We start from the raw sequence: 21,587 nt of genomic DNA, 5'->3' as shown, positions 1-21,587 counted from the left end.
AGTGGCCAAAAACTTTTATCAATATATAGGCAAAATAGTAATGAACAATTTACTCACAGATATCAACATTGCTTTCTAACCTCAACTGTTCCTATGTGGCTTTAAGTTTAAGTGATACTTTTTTAATCCCACAAATGGGGAAATACCACCTCTGCATTTAATCCATCCGTGAAATGAAACATCACATACACACATTAGTGAATACACACACACCAGGGGGTAGTAAGCACACTTGCCCGGAGCGGTGGGCAGCCCTATCCACGGCACCCGGGGAGCAATTGGGGGTTAGGTGTCTTGCTCAAGGACACCTCAGTCATGAACTGTCGGCACTGGGGGTCGAACCGGCAACCTTACGACTGGATGAACTACTGTATCACCCACTACTAAAACAAACTTTTGTTTGCAAAGCTAAATGTTAGAAGCCCTCTCAAAGCCCTTTGTGAGCAAGATATAGTGACTGAATTGAAAACAGTTTGTCAACTTCACTCCATCTTGTGCTTGAAATGTATTCAAGACTTTTGTTTAAAGCATTTACTCACAAGTAAATAACCTGCACATTTGCTGATGGGCACACGTACGTTGTACCATTTTGACTGCTCGGCCACTGTACTAAAGTAGGCAGCACTCTGCCACATTATGTAACAAAACCTGAAACTTGGAGTTAGTTTCATCTCATGTAGTATTTCCAAACAAATAAAATAAAACTATTGGCTTTGTGTCCAACAGCAAAAATGCTTTTCTCCTACATGTTCAATGTTTTTTTGCTGCCGCCATATTTCATTACTAAAATCAGACATGACTAGCCGACAGCTGCCCACGGCTGGTCTATGGAAGCCCTAGTTGGACGTAGTAAGAACTTCCACTGCAGTTCAACAGAAAATTCACTCTTCACATTTTTAATGTGATAGATGTAGTGCTAGTAATCATTTCTTTGATGACAACTCTTTTACTTGAATACTGTTTTAGCCTACTCTGGTTCTTTTAATTATCTAGATGACCACTTTTAAAACACCACATTCACACATGTGTAGTCTAACACAAAAGTGTGGATCTTTTACAAGCCTGAAACCTGAGCTAGCTATGTGTTTCCTAGATAATCATGTAATTACATCTCCTTCCTCGACTGTTTGTTCTATGTCTTCTGTTTCCTGTAATCTATGCTGCCCATTCCTCTGACTCCGTTGAAGCACTAACATTAGCTGTCTCAACGGCTGTGGTGCGAGCTCTCTGTAGTCTGCATATCAAAGCGAACTGAAAGGGAATCACAGATGAGCCCATGCAAGCCTCGGGCATGCCCTATTGGCAGCCCAGGGATGGCAAGTGCAGCAATGACATGCCATAGCATAGACGTATGATGCACCACTATGCAGGCATTCCATCCCTTAGTGTGTTTTTCATTTAGCTATGTCAACCATTTAGTTGGGATATTGTTTTCTGTTTGTTTGTTTGGGCATTATTAGCCTTTTCATTTGGCCCTGTGTAGGTCACCATGGATACTAGCTTTTTCTACCTGGTTTTTCTGCTGTACTGTGTTATGTGATGGGTTTAATATCTGTAGCAATGTTGAGGCTATTACCTTGTATTGATTGAACTCACATAAGTCATTGATCTAGAACGGTTTTCTAGGCCCCATGCCTGATTCGTTCACAAATGCTCGGTCAAAAAAGCAGCCCTATTATCCTACTACCGCCATTAGATTTATATTGATCTGCAGAAGTGACACAGTCTGACCACAGGTTGTGCCTTCAGCTGGATTCACCCCAATTATTCATCCTTTGGCATACTTCAGTGAGAAAGGATTTTCTCCCCCAGCAGACCTTAGAATTCCAACAGCCCGGATCCATTCATTATTTGGATAATCGCTACTGCCTGTGAACCAGGGCTTGTTATAATTTGTCCTCAGGCTTTCTCCCTTAAAGCAAGATGACTCCTCCTGATAGGTTCCTTTTCATTGGACATGACAATGCAGGGGTGAATCCGCAACATCTTCTCAGCAGCCTGTCAGGACAACTGGACGGATTTGATGATGAACCATGTGGCTGGCCCCTCATTGTCAGCTGTGAACAACATTTACGTAACATTTCTGCCCCTGGGGCTCAGCTGTGGCATCTGGGTGGACGTTTCTGGCACTACGGCTCAAGAGAAGAGCCAGTTTAACCTTGGTTGACCTACTCTGCTGTGGACAGTGACTCACGCATTGTCCAGACAGTACAGAGATTTGAAGATGTGGAATTTTAATGAATTTCCCCACTGTTTTAAATTACTCTCAGCAGGGGCCTGCAATTCCACTCCTTTACAGACACAGCTTTCCTTGCTCTGTCTCAACTAATTCTACTCATTAGCTAGCCCTGAAGACCTTGATTAACTGAGATGATGCATTAGAGCACTGTACACATTAAATTGTCTCAAGGACTAGAAATGTAGATCGCCTGTCTTGAAAACCTTAAGGCCATCCAAATCATAAAAATCTGATCCATGATTGAGATCAAGCACTAATTAACCTCAGCAGCAAATGAGCTTAGCATAGACACTCCACTTAGCATAACCACTTTCATACAGCTGAAAAGCTAAAAGCTATATCACAAAAAGAAAAAAAAACACAAATACACTAACATATCTGATACCTGAGACTGTTTCACCATAGATTTGACATAAGATTCAGTGTGTTTTTTAAAACCTTTATTACATTTATTACATTCATTTGTGCTAATTAGGCCAAATATTCCCTAAAGACAATATCGTTTGCAGTTTTATGAATTTATCATTATCAATACTACACATAACACTGAGACAACATGTAGATTCACTAATCATTTTGTACAGTAATAAAATTTGCATAGACATTGCAAACCCTGTTTCCTATCATCATCACTGTTTAAGAAAATCACAGTCAGCAACTTTCTCTACAGTGAAACATTTTACCTTAAGCCATTCTCAATGACTTTGTTTACATCCTAATGACTGAATTTTGGAGAAACTTTGAAAACTGGTAAAATTCCTCTTTAATCCTCCAGCAACATGGCAAAAATAGAACACTGTGATACTTGAAGACGTTATACAATCACAATATTTTTCACATGAGCAAAATAATTATTTTTTTTATTACATGTTTTTCAGAATATTTAGGGGGTTGAAAAGTTGGAAGAGAAGAGACAAAAAGGCCCCAGTAGTACTATATTCAAAAATACCTTCAAAACATAATTTTCATTAAGGTCTCACATCCTGCACTGCACTAAATCTAATTAAACACGACTAGTTATGCTCGCTTTGTAATGAAACAGCTGGTCAATGTCCTTTAGGCACTGGCAATATCCACGATGTATTGTGACACAGGGGTGCAACAATGCCTAGCAAGGCATTATCACAATGCAAAACTGTGGGAATCTTTGTGTGTCATGACGATGTGACAGTGAATCATGGAGAATGGGCATTAATTATGCCCTCTAGTGCAATAGCACTGTTTGAACATGAGCCTTCCAGCTGTACTGATGTTAGTAAGCTGTGCAACAACGTGATCAGAATCATTGTTTATGGTCAGTGTTGCTTTCAACCTGTCTACTTCCAGTTAGCTACTGAAACACAGTCTAGCTTAGCAGTGTAGCAAATAACACTGCATAGTGAATGTACACTCAGTCAGTTGAATTGTTTTTTGTCAGACATTCTGTAAAAGTGGCCAACCTTGCAAATATTGCTATGAATAATGTGTTAGTGAGAGTAGCATTGATAAGATTACTGATGATCACACAAACTGACAATTACGTTCATGGGTCAATACACCTAGACAATATGTGATTTTAGACACAAACACAACTTATCTTTATACAACTGGGGAAGAACTGTATGTAAAACAAGATGTAATCATTGCCTGGTTCCACTGCAGTTGCTGGAAGGCATATACTCTAGACCGCTGCTAAACACGGGATAAACACCAGATTTAACAAGCCCTTGTGCACTTGGCCTCATCATTTTCCCTTTTAAACCTGAAAATAATGGTGGACAAAGCTATTTAAAAGCTACAGCAGGAAACTCCTTTACACAGTCATTCAGAGTGGTTTCTTGTGAAATGTCTTGTTGTAAAGAATCTTACAGAGCCAGAATTGTTCACGTGCTTTACATTTCAAAAACAGATTTGCTTGGCTTTTACTATCTGTTACACGACTGCTGACACAACTTCAACTTTTCTCTGCTAGCTGGTTTGCTAGAATAATAAAGCCTTCATGGCTAAAAAGATGGTTGTATTCCAAGTTTATGGCCAAGCAAAACAATTACACAGACATGTTATGTAAATTTGCATGGCTAGAAAATTAGGTCACTGATGCTAACCTGTCCAAAGTGAGTGTGTTCCGTTCTAATAATCCACTCTGCCCTAAATGTGGCCACTTGTGTAACATAGATGTGACATACATGCGAGTGGTGTTTCGAAGTGTCTGAGGGCAAATTAAAAAATAATTAAAAACTGGCTTTGGACAGGTGCCCAAACTCATTGTCAGGGCAGATATAATGTTTGTAGTCAGCTGGAAGGGAAAAGGACAAAAGAGCTAGTTAGCAACTTGTCGGCTTAATATTTTCACAAGCTGTCAGTATATATGGAGGAACTTTAAATATTCTGAGACTTTCTTTACAGACCAGGCAGGTTACCTTATATTTGAATTCAGTGAAACAAATTCTTCACAGTGGTGGTCTCCATACCTCCTCATGCCTGTGTACCATCACCTGTTACGCTATATTGGCTTGTAATTGCTGGTTACATGTGTTTTTACATCTGCAATCCAGTCAATGACAGTTATTGCAATTAATTGAGTTAAATGAATATTAAGAATCATAGATTTTTAATATTAAACTACATGTTTTATTACCAAAGGTACTCACAAAAACTATGTAAAAAAGAAAATAGGAAGCTAACAAATATAAAATACATTCTCTCAGTTCTCTCATTGACTGGAGGAGTATAGGAGGTTAGGCACTTCAAATCAACTATACAGAACAGCATCTACATTCCCCTGACAACTTTTAGATCTGCTGCACTACAGATCCAAATGCTACTGCTGCTACTGCAAAAATGCTTCAAAGACTTTGGGAGAGCTTAAAAAGCAAGGAGGAAGATCTGCTATGACTTTTCACCAACCCAAAATATCTCCCTCATCAACCATTGAGAGATTCCAACTGATACACTGCTGAACTTTGTCCCTCAGGGGCACGTTCACCCACTCCTCATACTCCAGACCTGGTACAAATGCAGCCACAGACTATGACATTGCCAGAGAGAGAGAGCGTGCTTGATGTTGTATGTGAAAAATCGTCCCAAACTAGGCCTGAAAACAGGTATTTTGTCAGGTCCCATTGGCTCAGGTTGGATAGCAGACCTCTAGTCAACCTTGCTGGTCACATGAGCATGAATGACTGCAGGTAAAGGGATGGATATCATCCTGTCACCCTGCTCAGGGCAGTGGAATAGCATTCTGCTGCACATTCTGACTAAAGGTCAAGATCGACTGGGAGACCTAATTAAAGGCTCTCAGCTATCTAACCTCTTTCTTAGCCCACCATCTTCCTCCAATCCCCCCTTCCCCACCCCAGTAACGCTTGGCTCTGTGACCATAGCTGATTTCTGTATTTAAAAAAAGAGAAAAAAGGAGGAACCCATCTGGTAACTTCAGAGGCGTTTGCGCTCCAGCAGCCTCATGATTTACTGTACGGTGTCTGTGTGTGTGTTTGTGTGTGTGTGTTCATGTCTGTGTGAAGTTCTGCATGAAAAGCTATGAAAGCACATGTGTGAGGAAAGGGAAGGAGTTGAAAGAGGGTTGATGAAGGCTGTCACGTGCATGCTTGTGCCCATTTTATTATGGTCAATGTAGTCACTGACCAGTCTTTTTAAAGGGTCAATGAAACATGTAACTATCTGTACATCTGTTGTATAGAGTAATGTGCAAAAGTCAAAGACCACCTTTCGCTTACACTATATGGCCAAAAGTATGTGGAGATCTGATCACCAAACCTATATGAGCTTGCTGGACATCCAATTCCACAAACATGGACAAAAATACAGAGTTTGCCCTCTTTTGTAACTATAACAGTCTCCACTCTTCTGGGAAGGCTTTCCACAAGATTTTGGAGTGTGTCTGTGGAAATTTGTGCCAATTCAGTCAAAAGAGCATTTATGAGCTCAGGTACTTAAGTTAGGAGAGTAAGCTTGGCTGGCAATCAATGTTTCAATTCCAAAGGTGATCAGTGGTTTTGAGGTCAGCAGGCCACTTGAGTTCACTCCACATTCACCTTTCAAACCATTTATGGACCTCGTTCTCCTGGAAAGAGCCTTCTACAAACTGTTGCCACAAGGTTGGAGGCTATACTTGTCAAAAATGTATTTGTGTGTTGTAGCATTAACTGTGCACATCGCTGGAACTAGGGGGCCTAGACCATACCCTGAAAAACAGCATCATAACATTATCCCTCCTCCACCAATTTTTGCTCATTTTTAGCCCAGAACACCCCTTTGAAAGACTAATATAAAGGAATAAAACAGTCATTTTACAATATTCTGTACCATGATCATTGCCATATGAACTCTGCATGGACCTCATTAAACTCAGCTTCTTATAAAGGCATCTATCATTATACATTAGCTACGGTCTCCTCAAATTAGAGCAGAACCGCCTACATCCTCCCAGAATAGCTAACCACAGGCTGCCACAGCTCAAATATTCTAGTATTGACTCTCCAGAGCCTTTTACCCCCTACATCTTATTTCAGTCCAAACAAAAGAAAAGGCCTCCTCCATCTCTCTCTTTTTCCCTTCCTCAAGCTCTCCCTCACACCCCTCCCTCTCTTTTCCACTCTGTTTGAAAATGAAGTATAAAAATAAAATCCTCTAAGTTCCTGCCAGCACCAGAGGAGAAGGAAGAGAGTGAACAACTTCCTCCTCTCCTGCAGTTTATCATCTCCCTTAAAACCCTCTCCATGTTCACTTTCCCCTCTCCAAACCTTCTTTTTTTTTGCAATAACCTACATTCAAAGAGCTTTAAGTTTAGAATCCGTTATAAAACCACAACTGTGTCTTAACCACAGGTGGTCCATGAATCAGTGCATGCTTTTTTTTTTTTTATTCACTGATTCTTTTTTCAAGCTTATGGTTCTTTATGTAGGGATAATTAAGCATTGCCCTTACCTATACAATCCAATTATTCAGGCTCATTGGAAACAAATCATAGAAGAATGATTCAAATTAGTAGTGGATTAGTAGTTGGCGATATAGCCTTTGAAATTCTTGTGGCACGATTGCCATACAGGTATGCCATAAATATGCACAGATGATGTGATGTACAAACAGTGCAAACCACACTGATGTCTTTAGCTAAGTGGCTGAGTCAGGGATTTTGTCAGGGAAGGAGTCAGGCATAATTCAGACGAAAATAAAAAAGCAGCAGTCTCCAACACCTCCCACTGTTTAGTCCATCGAATCTGAAGCACTCACTTTGTTTTTGAGACAGTGGACATAAAGGAATGACCCATCTTTTGAGGCTTGCTTTAGCTTAATATGGACGCCAGACACCAGACTGCCACACTTCCCCTCGCTGACTTGGTTAGCTGCATTAGAGGAGGCCATAACCTCATAGGCATTGTAAAGAGTTCGTTAGCTAACTCCAAACATGATAATTCGACTAAATTATATTAAATGTTTAATTGCATTCCAATTCTGTATGATCAGAGAATAAAGTGAGTTTGAGCTTGATGTTTATTGCCACTCTTATTGTGATGCTTTCCATGTGCTGTTTAACTAGAGTTGTGACTGGACAGTTAAGTGAGAATTACTTTTTGATCTGTTTTCTTTGCTTTGCTCTAATATTTCACCTGGTAGTCGTATAAATCATCTTAGCAAGCTCTGTTAATGCATTTAGTCCACGGCCTTCAGATCAGCCTGTGATAAAGTAAGATTCATTCATCTATTCTGAACCGGTTGAGAGCGGCTAACCCTGCCACATTGGTGGATCACCCATGAGACACATTCTTAAGCCTTTTTTTATTCACACAGTGCATTAAAATCATTCCTTTTCATTCAGAAATGTTCTCCCAGTGATGAGAAGATATATTTTGATGTGTAAAACTGGCAAACTACCCCTTTGAGCATTGCTGTGAATCAGTAACCGCTCATTCATGATTAATCTCCAGCGAAATATTGTGTTCTGAGAATTACTGGCTACCCTTTTTCACTCCAGAAATGATGGACGTCTTGTTTGTAGTTAGAAAGAGGGGCAGTTTGAAGCTCTGCAAAGGCTCCAGCTGGGCCTGTCTGTGTTTTAACCAGATGCAAAGCAGCCCCCATGCAAATCGGAACTGGCTTTGCACGGCTCGGCACAATTAAACGCCAGTGCAAATATTGTTCCCTGATTCAAGTCAGCAGCTAGATAGCTCTGTATGCTGCACTCTTTCCCAGACACAAAAAAATAAATAAATAAAAATAAAATATTGGGGTCAGGCGCATTTAGCTGCTAAGCGTCTCCCTCCTCCTATGCATGCGAGGATGTTATGGGGAGGAGGGAGGGAGAAAGAAAAAAAAGTTGTTCGCTTATAAAATGCAAATTTATAGCTTCCTCCACCTTTGTAATTGAATAGCGGAGACTGGAGCCAGGTAGCCATGATTCGAAACGCCAGCGACCGTAAGAGCGCGCAACCTCTTCCTCATCTGGCCCACATCAATCATTACTCATTTTGTCTCACGGTTCTCGAAAAGTGGAGTGGCTGTTGAGTTCAAAGCAGGGCAGAGAGATGAAAAAAGCAGGCAGCCCATTACTGTGCCACAGGCAGTGACAAGGAACACTTTGCATGGCGTGGGTAGAAATGACTTTGAGCGTATGGGGCCTCTTCATGCTGATCTGTGAACAGTTTTTCCTACTCAAATCCTTAGCCAGGAGAGAAATCCCCAAACTCATCTCAGATCTATATGAAAGGCCTACACCTGCCTTGGGAGGGCATGCAGCACTATTTAAATATTCAAAGGTGCCTCTAGCATTTCTAAAGGCACTACACGAAGACCTGCTATGCACCAGAGGGCCATTGTTAACAACCATTTTATTTTGCAATAGGATTGATTTCAGGTAAAGGAATAGTTGAGCAAAACATCAAAAGTACATAATGTTCTCTTTGCCCCAAATGCAGTTCATCAGCCAAGACATGTCGTGTCTGAAGTTTGCTTCTTTAGTTTAGTGCTGGAGCTGCAAGGCCAATGACTAAGGTCATTAAACATAAACCTCTCAATTAGTACTATTCATTTTTAGACATTTCTGCATAATTAAATAGTTAAGATGCAAACAATGTCATCCAGAGAGGTTTGATGTGAACACCATGACCCTTGGTTCCTATCACCACTGTAAAGAAAACCAGTGCTAACTTGTGGATTAAGCTTCCATTACCTTCATTACTTACAACAATATGCATGTCTTGTTAAGAATAACAGTCCTTCAGCCCTGGTACATGACTGTACCATTAACCACTTCCTGCAAGCCGAGGGAGGATAGACTAGACAGACAAAGGAACCTCCCATAACACTGAAAGTGGACACCATGGCCACCTCTGGGGAGAACTCCCATACAGAGCCATAATATCCACAACATCCACTGAATGCATGAGGCTCTGCAAGGGGACTCTGCTACCTGACTGAGAACAAACCCAAAGAGCCGAAACAGGGGAGGTCTAGTGCTGAATGATATATAATCCATACAAATTAATAAATCTATTATACATCATTACTGATTTTCAGTTTTAGCTTTATTGAAAGACAGTGACCTGTATATTCATGGTGACATTCTATTCCATAAAATATCACTTCCCACGTTGCCATACCAGCAGAAATACACTATTTGAAGCTTCCCTTGGAGTCACTTTAACAGAAGAAATAAACTATGTCTGGCAGTCCTTTAACATAGATTAGTACTCATTAAGCATGGGCTAATTATCCTTAAACTTCAACCTATTCAAAATACTTCAACAGTGAATTTAGGTGCTTCACATAAGCAAGCTATAAGATTATTAGATGAATCCAGAATTATGAACAGATCTACAGTATATACAGTCTGATTTTTAAATGTCTGAGAAAGCTGTATAATATCAAGAATGAAATTTTACAATTAATATATGAACATCCAGGACGCCTTGTACTGCACTGTAGACAAAACCTGAAGCCAATAGCATTTTGTACATTTCTAATTACAGCATATTATTTCATATTTAATGTTCCCATTTCAAAATATAACAATGTTTGAATCTACACAGTGCTTCAGATATGAAAAGCACTGTGTAGCTTCAGATATGAAAAAATGTGAAGATATGTTTCTGACCTTCCTCACTGCAGAGAAGACAACTCAACGCTATGGGTCTGAAAGGATGTGTAGCTGCCAAGAGGCCATTACTGAGAACAAGGAAAGAGGCAAAAAGTCCAACAAAAAAGCTGTTGGTGTTGTAAGAACAATAGACTGACTACACCTGAGTCCAGAACATCACCATATGTGTTTGGGATTACTTTGATCGAAAATGCAACCTAAGACTGAACTGCAGAATGAGATCCTGCAGATTTGTTTGAAAAACTGAAAGCAAGCCTCCTGAAAAGAATGGAAGTTTTAAATAAGGCAAAAAATGGACACACTAAATTCTCAAACATTTGACTTTGAAGTCAGATGTTGTGAATTTTGTGTAATATTGTGTTAAATATAGGTTATCTGCTTTTCTTCTGCTGCCGAAAAATGAATAACTTGTACTTAATTGCTGTTTTCACTGGAACTGATAGATTAAGGTTGGTCAGTAAAGTACATACTTGAAAAATACACTAATACTGAATTTTAGTGATACAATTTAGAACCAGAGCTGTCTGATCCTTCTCCTGCTTGCTGCATATTGTGACAAGTATCTGACTACTTGACTGGTCAGCTGGCCTTTTGCTGGGCCCTCAGTGACTACCACTGGCTTCTATTTGCATTGCTAAACAATCTCTTGTGTCAGCAGATAAAGCCTCTGGGCTTACCTCTCTGTCTACTATTGTTCAAAGAAGCTCTGTACTATAAGGTTTTCAACAGGGACGCTTCACCACTTAGCCTAGGAGCAGTGGTAGTGGGTTTCTGAACAGAGTACAAATGAGTTCGGACTGCACGAGGCGGTTGATTTAGCAGGAACAGGCTTGGTCTGGGTGCGCTAAAGAGAGCAGCTGAATGAGTCGGCCAGCTCCCTGCGTGACTGGAGAAGGAGCCTGCAGGCACTGTAGCCTTTAATAACCAGCGCCGAGACGCAGGGGTTCAGCATGCTCGGCAAACTCCTGATGCCTTCTGTTTATCCTCTACTCCACTGAGAAAAAACACTGACAGAGAATGAAGAGAAGGAGTGAGAAACAGTGAAAAGAGAATGAACGAATGAGCACTGAGGGTCAGAGTGTGTGTTTTAAATATGCACATATATGCATTTTAAAAGAAGATGAAAGGAAAGGAACAATACAGTGAATAAGTGTCAAGTGCCTGATGATGTAATGTTTACATATGCAAAATAATGTGGAGCACAATTAAGCAGAATCTATGATGTGTATATAATATACATTTTCTAGTCCATAATTTAAGCAATAAATAAACTGTGAGAATTGTGAATTCAAGACTTTGGCTTCAAATTCATTCCTGATCCTGTTCCCCACACAAGGTAAAACTCTCTAAGACTCCAATACTCTCTATTGCTCAGCTTTTACATATATATATACATTTTTGTACTGGTTTTGTTAAGCCTTAAACCCAAAACTTGTCAATCAGCTACTTTTATGAACTATTTGGTAACTACTATGAAACTAATATGTATGCCAAACGGTAGAGGTGCAACTTTTCTGTTACAAAAACAGATGGGATAACTGGCATAAGTCTTTTTCACAGAAACGTAATAAAAAAGAAAATAAACAGAAGTGCAATATCTATATAAAAGTAAAAAAGAATTCTCAGTGCATTAATATCAGGTGAACTGTGCATTAAAAGTTCATTTACACTCTGATCTTGTGTTTCTATACAAGTGTGTCTCTCACCCTCTGGCTGAAATGAGTGAGAGGAGATTTTCTAATGTACAGTATATTCCCAAAAGTATTCGCTCGCCTGCCTTCACTAAATATGAACTTGAGTGACATTCCATTCTTAATTCATAGGGTTTAATATGATGTCGGCCCACCCTTTGCAGCTGTAACAGCTTCAACTCATCTAGAAAGGCTTTCCACAAGGTCTAGGTGTGTTCATAGGAATTTTTGACCATTCTTCCAGAAGCGCATTCATGAGGTCAGACACTGATGTTGGACGAGAAGGCATAGCTTGCAGTCTCTACTCTAATACATCCCAAAGGTGTTCTATCGGGTTGAGGTCAGGACTCTGTGCAGGCCAGTCAAGTTCTTCCACAACTCGCTCATCCATGACTTTATGGACCTTGCTTTGCACACTGGTGCGCAGTCATGTTGGAACAGGAAGGGGCCGTCCCCAAACTGTTCCCACAAAGCTGTGACATGAAATTGTGCAAAATCTCTTGGTCTCCTAAAGCATTAAGAGTTCCCTTCACTGGAACTAAGGGGCCAAGGCCAACTCCTGAAAATAACACCCCACCATAATCCCCCCTCCACCAAACTTTACACTTGGCACACTGCAATTAGACAAGGACCGTTCTCCTGGCAACCGCCAAACCCAGACTCCTCCATTGTATTGCCAGACGGAGAGGCGTGATTCGTCACTCAAAGAACACATCTCCACTGCTCTAGAGTCCAGTGGCGGCACTTCAAACAACTGCATTCGATGCTCTGCAGTGTGCTTGGTGATGTAAGGCTTGGATGCAGCTGCTCAGCCATGGAAACCCATTCCACAAAGCTCTCTACACACTGTTCTTGAGCTAATCTGAAGGCCACATGATGTTTGGAGGTCTGTAGCACCTGGCTCAGCCGAAAGTTGGCAACCTCTGCGCGCTATGCACCTCAGCATCCGCTACCCCACTCTGTCATTTTATGTGGCTTGCCAGTTCGTGGCTGAGTTGCTGTCGTCCCCAATCATTTCCTCTTTGTTATAATACCACTGACAGTTGACTGTGGAATATTTAGTAGTGAGGAAATTCCCACTGGACTTATTGCACAGGTGGCATCCTATCATGGTACAACGTTGGAATTCATTGAGCTCCTGAGAGTGACCCATTCTTTCACAAATGTTTGTAGAAGCAGTCTGTATGCCTAGGTGCTTGGTTTTGTACACCTGTGGCCATGGAAGTGATTGGAACGCATTAATTCAATTATTTGGATGGGTGAGTGAATACGTTTGGCAATATAGTGTAACTCAATCCCACCCAACAAACTGCAGAATCCACAACTAAACAGATGTGGACTCTACAACTGAATAGAGGTCCAAAGTGTTAGCTATTAACATCCATATGGAGTGAGTTACTTGTTATGTCAGTTCATAATCATCACTTAGCAGCTGCTTAAATCCTGTGGGGAGGAGCAGTTGAAATTGGCTTCCTTTTCACCAGTAGCATGTAACTGTGTTTTTCCATCTATGGTGAAATGGAACATTTGAACAACTTCTCACATTTTCTCCTTGCTCTGCTAACTCACACATTTGGGTGATGTCTTTACAAATGAGTGAGCATATCTGAGGTACAAGCATGGGTATCTGATCCCAAATAACTATTTAACAAAAATATTGCGGTATAAAATATAAAACATAAATATAAAATTACATTGGATGACATTATCGGTTATCTAAACTTTTAATTTCTTAAAACTGCTGTCAGACTTTTTTTTAACTTTGAAAGAAATGCATTAGTCAGGAGGAAGAAAACTATGGCTAAAAATATGGTCTTCATGTGCTGCTGTGAGTCAATCTGTAAAGCCTGAAATAGCAATTTAACAGTCAAGGTGTTGAGTCTCATTTCACAGCAGTTTTTCAGACCATGTGTTTACACATTAAGGTCACATGCACAGACTCAAAAAGAAGGTCCAGCTTCATGTTTACGTCTAAAACTCAAAATCACCACCATACTGATGAAGATATGAGGGCAAAAGTCGATCATTCACTTACACCATCGGAAGACATGTCCTTCACAGAGTTTCAAGTTCTCTTTCAATATTCTTTCAGTATTCTTTCAAGATTCTTTCCAGGATCCAGGGAAGGGCTCCGACACACATTACAAAATGTTTTCCACACATTGTGTGCATATACACATTTCCAACAGAGAGGTCTTCAAATCCTGAAAACTAACATAGTGTTGGCTTCATATCAGTCTGGCCCTAGTCTACATATGGATCCTTTACAGATTCAAGAGGTAAAAGAAGCTGACTGGGACATCCACACTATCACTATCACTATCACAGTGAACTCAACATTGTGTTCTCCTCCAAGTGAGCTGAACTGCTTACTGACCCTGTATAGGCAGTTCACAAAGAGGCTTAAAGGAACAGATGTAAAATAATGGCATTGTATCAACAGCAATTCAAAAAGAGGTGGGTTGAGGGCACAGAAGCAAATAGTTGTTCTCAGACATGTATTAGCAGAACACAGCCCTGTTCAAGTGCTCACCAATTATATTAACAGAGCACAATATCACAACTCTTCACTGATCTAAGACAGTTTGGGCTTTTACTTACTGTTCACCTTGAAGGAAATATTCCTGTTTTTTGTAAATGCCATATCTGCAATTAAGGCATTTATTTTTTTACCTCCTTCAAAGTCAGCAATCAAGGCCTTGGAAGCCTATATTTAAATACTGGATCTTTTACAGTTCTCAGTAACATCTTGGTAATTAGATGTACATTAATAAGACTCTCAGATGTCAACTCCATTTTAATTTAATTAGTCATTTCAGATGAAAGCCTTTTTTAAACGTCCTGTTTCCATTATGTTGGCTTCCTCCCTTGTGTTCCAGTGTATTATTACTCTGAATAGCTTCTGGTCAGACAGAATACCCTGGCGTAGGGGCAGCTGGTTCACGGAATACACACAGCCAGTAGCAACAATCTGAGGCACTTGCAGCATTCTCCAATAACTTTATCTTGCAGCTGCCCCAAGGGCACACCCAATAAAAGCACTGCCAAACACTACAGGAAGGAACAGTCATCACCTATCTTACATTAAAACCTAAAATATCTGGCATTTGTTATAGCTGTCGGCCATATTTTCCTCACTGTTGACCTAATGGATGCATTATTATCTGTCCACGGCAGAATGTACAGACCTTAGCCCAAAGGCTACCATACCACTGCACATCATATCAACATATAGTACAGTTATACTTACTGCAAATGCAAAAGTTTAAATAGTATAAAAACATCTTTAAATACATTGTTTCAATGTTGGCAACAAGGGTATAAAATGCTTGGGCTTTGGCATTACTCCCAAAGCAGCAACATTAGAAATAAGCTTTTAAAAGATGTTGGAAATGATCTTGACCAAATGGCTGCATCATGCAATTTCTGCAGATTTTCAGGTGCACTTTCACGCTGTGAATCTCTCGTTCTACCACATCTTAAAGGTGTTTTATCGGATTGAGATCCAGAGTCATGCTGTTTGTGCCAAAATCCGACCCTACCATCTGAGTGCCTCAGCAGAAATCAGGATTCATCAGACCAGGCCATGTTTTTCCAGTGTTCTATTGTCCAGTTTTGCTGAGCCTGTGCTCATTGCAGTCTCAATTTTCTGTTTTTTGCTCACAGCAGTGGAACACGACGTGGTCTTCTGTTGTTGTAGCCCATCCTCGATGCTCAATGCGTTGTGCATTCTGAGAAGCTATTCTGCTCACTACAGTTGTAAAGAGTGGTTATCTGAGCAACCAAAGCCTTTCTGTCAGCTCGAATCAGTCTGGCCATTATCCATTGACCTCTCTCAACAAGGCATTTCCTTCTGCAGATCTGCTGCTCACTGTTTTTTTTTCTTTATTGCACCCATCATGCCAATGTAAAAATCACTGAGATCACACTTGGTCCCCATTCTAAAGGTATAAACATTACCTAAGGCTGCTGGCCTGCATCTGCATAATTTATGCACTGCACTACTACTATATGATTGGCTGAGTGATAACTGCATGAACAAATACAGATGTGTACAGATGTTTCTCTGTGAGTGGATATGATATATATGTTGCGCTATTATTATATTTATGAGGTGTATGATTACTACATCAATTAAATCAATATTAGCCAAACTTTCTTGGCTGTTGCTGACAGAAACTTAGCATAATTAGCAGAGTTGGAGGTCTTTGAGCAAGTCTGTCGCCAGCAAGACTTTCAAACTCATCGCTGATACCCACACCTCTCAAACACAGAAGCAGAGACGGGTGATGACAATACACACACACACACACACACACAGAGTGACCCTCCAGTTCCTGGTGCACAGAAGATGCTTTGTGGAGGAAGAAGCAGGAACAAAGCCTCCTGTGTGTGAGACATCCCAACAGCTGGGACATACAGCAAGCTTAACCACCGCAGGACGTTTTCTCTGTTTCTACACCACCTTCTCTTTCTCTTTCTCAGTCTGTCTGTCTTCCCTCGGCCCCTGCTTTTCTCTGAAGCTTTCTCATCTTTCTTTTCACCCCCTCCCACCACAGCCCCTTTCTCTGCAGCAGGAACGGGGAGTTAGTAAAACATGGACAGTCCCGAGAGGATCAGACAGCAGATACATGAAAGCTACTGTACGTTAGAAGAGAGTTTCTGAATACACAGACGTAAACAAACAGAGATCTATGGAATGTAAACTTTGTAAATATTTATGGTCTGAATACTTTGACCACACTTTGAACAAATTAGGTAGAATTGTCCACATATAAATAAATTTGTTTATTAAAAGTTCCTTTGTTGAAAGTTAAAAGATTTAGATTTATCATGAATATAATATTTACCACATTGGTGTCACTGCAGTGCTGAGAATGATCCACCACCCAAATGACACCTGCTTAGCGGTGGTCCTGCAGGTGTCCTGTCCATTGAAGAACAGGGTGAAAGGGGGCTTAAAAAGCATGCAGACCCCAGTCTGCAATTGTATCACTACAAAGTGCACCTCTATGGTAAGTGGAGCTGATAAAATGGACAATGAGTGTAAATACAAAGTTATGGCTGTTTGGTACATATTTATAAACACATTTAATAGGCTATTTATCTGATCAGTAAGCATTTGTTTGCTCAGAAAACAATAATATTATAATAAAAATATCAAGGCAAGTAGTAGTGATTTTAAGTATGGCAATTTGATTGTTTAACCAGCCCAATATTATTTGTGCTTATGATCCAAAACCTGGTTTGGCTAATCAGTATGTTAAATCAAGTGTGCTGGTGATTGAATTGAACAAATCCATGTAATGGCTGGGACTGTTGAGGCATCCTATGACAGTGCCACCTTTAAAGTAACTGAGTGCTCCACTGCAACCCATTCTACCCCCGATGTTTGTCTATGGGGATTGTACGCCTACGTGCTTTACTGTATACACCCGTTAGCAATGGGTGTGGCTGAAACACCTGATCTCAGCGATTAGTAGGGTTGTCCAGATACTGCTAACACCAATATGATTCTGATATCGTTATGCATGCCCTGTGGTCATACAAATAATATTTCATTACATCTTAGGGATACTCAAATGTCAAAATGAATCTGAATGTGCTTGCCTGATCATGTACTAATTGCTATTGGCACTGTTTTACTACAATGATTAGGGTCTAATAAAATGATATCAGTCAATATTCTTTGTTATAGGAAACATTTTTTAAAGGCATCATTTTGTCAAATTTCCACATGACAAAGAAACATGTTTTAAAAATGTTTTATACCTTTTACATAGAATATCATCCTGTGAAGCTTACACTACAATCATACTGGGAACAGTATGTATGTATGTGTGTGCATGTGTGTGTGTGTGTGTGTGTGTGTGTGTGTGTGTGTGTGTGTGTCTGTGTATAAGTAAGTAAGTAAGTAAGTAAGTACTCTGCTTTGGTAATCACTCCAGAGTGTACATCCAGTGTAACTCTCTGGGCCACTTCAAGCTGTCTCGGGTGTCATGTGATGTTTTGGATGCCTCCTCTAATAATGGAGAAATGCAACAGCTGCAGCGGAAAGCTGCAGTCGTCAATAAATGACAAACACAGCAGCATTCTCACATACCTCTACAGACACACAAAAATATGTGATGAAATTTTTTTTAATTGGTTTCCTGCAGGTATGTTGCAATAAACTTTACTGAGCATATCAAGGATTCTATCAGTGCTTAAATAACACTCACCAACTGCATGTTCCATTAAAAAGACAGCTTAATTAGTCTTGTTCACTTGGAGGATGGTGTGTGTGTGTGAAATAGTGAATACATTCATTTTGTAGTTTTTGTATTTTTAAAATGTGGCACTAGTTTGTCTTTTTAGTTATCACATAATCAGAAAATGCAGTGTGGTCAAAAAGTGACACTGAAAATCTAGGATTTTTTTTTATTTAAACTTTGAAATAAACAATGGAACATCTTAGAACTTTAAAAAAAACTAAGAAAAGCTATGACATGTTAAATGGAGAATTCATGTTTTGGCACAATTTCTAGGCCACAACTCAAATGTAAGCAAATCTGTGTCACTGACCATGTTTGTGACACTGACCATGCCTTTGTACAAAAAGTGAATTTTTTTAGTCTTATCTCTTCCATTGAAGCACGGATTCATACCACTCTCAGGAGGGTTTGATTCACTCATCAGGGTCTTATGCACAAACGTGTGGAGTCCACGCCAGCTCAAGTGTGCGCTGTCATTACAGCAAGGAATGTACATATCAAATCATTAGAAATTCGGGAAATCATGAAAAATTTCAAAGATTCTATTATCTGTCATCCAGATAATAGAATGTGTATTAAAACATATTTCTATTGAATTAGAAAGGAATGCAGAATAGAAGCATTTTCTATCTGTCTTAGACTTTTGGACCCCACCGTATCTCTATATTGTGACTGTGTATCATGAAATCATGTTGGATTGTCATGATATTACATATCACTCACCTCTATGTGAATGTTTATACTGTGTACACTTCTATGGCTGGCTTTTTAAATTTCATAAAGGTGCTGGCCATTTTCCAAATTCCCAAATCAGCCTCGCATATGACTGGACAGTGCTGACACAGACTTAACAGAATCGTAGGATTCTGGAGCTGGTTAAGTACTCAGTACATCCAATAAGCAGATCACACCTGTGTGCTTACATGGATGTGGCCCACTGGATGAAGAGGTTTCACCTCCGATACAGTTTCTTACATAGTATGGCCAGAAAAAATGCACTGAACAATAAATAATTTAAAATATGTAACGAAGTACAAATCAGCACACACTCTTATGAAGGATGGTTCTTCAAGGGGTTCTTTAGTAAAGACTGCTGTCCCCAGAGTCAGAGACAATAGCTCTATATCGAACTATGAACGTCTTTGCATGGTAAAATCGTTCTTCAGATTTATGGAGAATGTGTTGTATATGGTTCTACTGTTGCAATGTCAAGCTTGTAACAACAGCAGAACCCTTCTTGGTGCTATACAGAACAAAGGTTCTACATAGAACCAAATATAACATATTCTTCATCAATCTGAAGAATCGCTTCAGCATGCAAGAACCATTTTAGCATGTAAATGGTTCCCTAAGTGTCCATGGTTCTATACTGAATGCTAAAGAACCCTTACAGAAGCGTCCTGTAGCTGTATAACAGATTTCAAAGTCTATTTTTCACTCATGCACTGATCCTACTTTCTTTATAGACTGGACCCAAGCTGGAGAATCTGACGTGGCATAAAATGAGCAATTTCCAGTTTCAATACTTCAGAAAACATAACAATAAACTGGACAGCAACTCATAGAAGCTGCTGTTTTTCGTCCACACCACAGCACTTTTGGAAGTCTCGGGTTTCACAAAGAGAGTCTCCCAATGATTTTCTGCCCTCCCCCTTAAAAACATGGAGAAAAATCATGGAGACAGCTCGCCTTCAACTTTAAAAACTACATTAGATAAGTTACTCTATAAGAGCTGTCCCAGTGGCGCTTCGAAATACAGTTACACAAATGCAGACAAGGTTATAACGTTAACCCGTTCTTTGGTCATTTCAGAGCTCCGTCCACCTCTCCTCAAACACCAGCTCTCATCTGGGAAACATGCAAGAAGCAACGTTCTCTGAAATGCCTGGACCATCGAGCAGTTTTTGTCCTTCGAGAGACTTTCTGGACTTCATACATTAGGACGGGGTCTCTGAAGCTGGCGTTTCAGCAAACCTCGTTAGCGAGTAGAAAAACGGAGCGAAGGGATTCCACACGGCTCGCCGTTTACCGTGCAGATGTGAAATTTCGATCCCTTCCCCCTCCCCGCTTACATTTCAGCACTCGCTCGGTTACACGAGGCAGCCCATGAACAGCGAGCAAGCAGCCACAAAGGCGCTGGTTTCATTTCATGCCTTTACACAAGTTACTTCACCTACAAAAAGAATAGCTTTTGCTGAGCTTCCACATCGCTAGCTCGCTAATATGTAGGATGCATGCATAATTTAACCCACACCTGTCACCCACTCACTAACGCTCCTCAACTAGCGATGGCCAGTCAGTATTGTCTTACATGAGGCGGTGCAGCCTGCAAAATACCAAGACACATGCACGCCGTATTGATTTCCTTTACTGTTCGAAAGACTAAGTTACATCACTTAACAGCAAAAAAGAAGAAAACACAGACAAGCTGTCAAATCTCTTACGAAGCACGAAAAGCTGTCAAACATATTCTGCAGGTTTTAAAAAATGTAAATATCCTACCTCTAATTCAGAAGCTGTTTATTTTTCCATCGCTGTGTGGATATTCCCGTATTCCTCTCAGTCCAGTTCTTCAGTCCCCCATTCCACGCTACAGAGTTACCATTGCTGGAATACAGCTTGTGGATCCCGTTAGAGATGCGCTTCCCAGGACTGTGGCACGGGATTCGGCAAAGAAAAAGGGATCCACAGAGATTAACTAGCGGCATACACGCCAAAAACGGCTAATTTCGCACCCGCGACGGCAGTCAGGCTAATATAAAGAAATGTCTTGCTCCATGTGAAATGGGCGTGTAATGAGTTAATAAACGGCTGCAGAGCTCTTGGTTGTGATCCATGTGAATCTACCTCTGTCCGCCAGCTTTGGTACAAACCGCTTTCTATTGTTGGACCTGCCCCACGCCGCACAGGACTCCGCACTACACCAGCGCAAAGCGAGCTCCTCATCTGATTGGTCCACTAAACACAAACCACACCCATTTTCGTGCTACTGCCCAATCAGGAGTGATGAATGAATTATATTAACTCGTTCTTAACGTTTAATGCAAAAACGTAGCTACAAATATTTAATAGCTTGTTTGTCCACCTGACCATACAGTTTGGTTAGTTGAATGTGGATACATTATCAACGGACATTTATAAATAAATATTAATAAATAATAAATAATATTCACTTGTAAATCCAAGCCCTCCGAGTCCAACCCATAAGTCCTAGAAGGTCTATAAACGTAGAAGCACGTTTCTTAAATATTTTTAAGAATGGCAAAGTAAATATAAATATATTAAATTAAAAATATGATTTAAATGAA

At 40.2% G+C, this 21,587-nt stretch overlaps 1 protein-coding gene across 3 annotated transcripts in view; it reads right to left on the bottom strand.

The window, feature by feature from the left end:
* Window positions 1-21,169, bottom strand: part of wasf1 (WASP family member 1) — a 112,649-nt gene extending 91,480 nt beyond the window's left edge. For 2 of the 3 annotated variants that reach the window (XM_037538158.1, XM_037538159.1), the window contains exon 1: window positions 20,782-21,168. The gene's annotated coding sequence lies outside the window, so the exon portion shown is untranslated. Of the gene's footprint in view, window positions 1-20,781 lie in introns of all 3 variants that reach the window. The other variant, XM_037538157.1, reaches the window with a different exon arrangement.
* Window positions 21,170-21,587: the final 418 nt, after the last annotated feature.

This window comes from Pygocentrus nattereri, chromosome 4 (genome assembly GCF_015220715.1).
Source record: "Pygocentrus nattereri isolate fPygNat1 chromosome 4, fPygNat1.pri, whole genome shotgun sequence".
NCBI lineage: Eukaryota > Metazoa > Chordata > Actinopteri > Characiformes > Serrasalmidae > Pygocentrus > Pygocentrus nattereri.
This window is presented reverse-complemented; position numbering and strand designations above follow the sequence as displayed.